Genomic DNA, 1,830 nt, shown 5'->3' with positions numbered 1-1,830 from the left:
CAGAGAGGGTAGAGCTGGATTTGGGTTAAAAGCAAATTGTCAGTAGCTGCTGGAGCTGAAGGAATTGCTCATGGATGAGCCAGCGAGATGCAGCCTCGCATTTATTTTCTATCAATGATGCTGACCTTCCTTGGACGTTTTTCTACTGCAGAGAAGACCACAGTGCACGTCCAGTAGCACCTCATTTATCTAGAAGGCACCTACCTCACAGCTCATCTCTCTGCTACTGGGTTTAGTGGTGGTAAGGACAGGGGAGCAGGGTGTGGTTGGTGGGTGCTGTTGGAGACAAGTGTGTGGCTGGTAGTTAATTTCCCTGCTGCCAGCAAGGGAATCAGTTAAATGATGAAAACAGCTAAGACGTAAAGCTGAACCTGCTGGGGTCATTTAGTGTAGAGGTACAATCTGGAACTGATGATGGTGTATGTTGGAATGGATACTAGAATTATTAAAGCAGAGACTGTGGGGTTCAAATGTTTGTTGAAAAAGATGAGGGAACTACAGCAGATTACTCCTTTTTCCTAAGCTCACATGGAATGTTCATCAATTTAGACTGCATTCTGGCTCCTAAAACATACCTTAACACATTTAAAAGAATAGAAATTCTCAGATCACTTGAGGTCAGGAGTTCGAGACCAGCCTGGCCAACATGCTGGTACCCCCATCTCTACTAAAAATACAAAAATTAGCCAGTCATGGTGGTGGGTGCCTGTAATCCCAGCTACTTGGGAGGCTGAGGCAGGAGAATCGCTTAAACCCAGGAGGCGGAGGTTACAGTGAGCTGAGATCACGCCACTGCACTCCAGCCTGAGTGACAGAGCGAGACTCTGTCTCAAAAACAAAAACAAAAAACAACAACAAAAAAAGTAGAAATCCTACAGTGTTTGCTTTTAGATAACAATGGAATTAGACTAGAAATCAGTAACAGAAATGTAGCTGGAAAATGCCAAACTACTTGGAGATTAAACAACACACTTGTAAATATCATGGGTCAAAGAAGAAATCTCAAGATAAGTGAAAAAATATTTTCAAATAAATGAAAATGAAAACACAGCTTATTATAATTTGTGGGATGCAGTAAAAGCAATGCTTAAAGGGAAATTTCTAACATTGAATGCACACAGCACAAAAGAAGATCTGAAATCAATCATTTAAGTTTCCATTTTAAAAAAGTAGGAAAAAGAGCAAGTTAAATCCAAAGTAAGTCAATGAGAAGAAATAATTAAAATTAGCTTAAAAACTGATGAAATTTAAAATAGAAAATCAATAAAGAAAATAAATAGAAACAAAGTTGATTCTTTGAAAAGATCAATAAACTCCGTAAGCATCTAGGTGGGCTAACTAAGAAAAAAGAGAGAAAGAACACAAATTACTACTATCAGAAAGGAGAGAGGGGACATTACTAGCAATCCCATGAATGTTAAAAGGGTAATAAAGGATAATGAAGGAATTTTATGAATGACTCTATGCCCACAAATTTGATTACGTAGATGAAATGAACCAATTCCTTGAAAGATAGAATTTGTCAAAACTCACACAAGAACAAATAGACAATCTGAATAGGTATATATCTATTAAATAATTTGAATCAATGGTTAATAACCTCCCCAACTAGAAAGCCCTTGGCCCAGATGGGTTCACTGGTGAATTCTACCAAACACTTAAGGAAGAAATGATACTGATTCTCCACAATCTCTTTCAGAAGCTAGAAGCAGAGATAACACTTGCTAACTCATTCTGTGAATCCAGCATCACCTTAATACCAAAACCAGAAAAAGACATTACAAGAAAACTACAGACCAATACCCGTCATAAGCATAGATGCAAAAAATC

The sequence above is a fragment of the Piliocolobus tephrosceles genome, chromosome 19 (assembly GCF_002776525.5).
Source record: "Piliocolobus tephrosceles isolate RC106 chromosome 19, ASM277652v3, whole genome shotgun sequence".
In the NCBI taxonomy this organism is placed as follows: domain Eukaryota; kingdom Metazoa; phylum Chordata; class Mammalia; order Primates; family Cercopithecidae; genus Piliocolobus; species Piliocolobus tephrosceles.
This window is presented reverse-complemented; position numbering follows the sequence as displayed.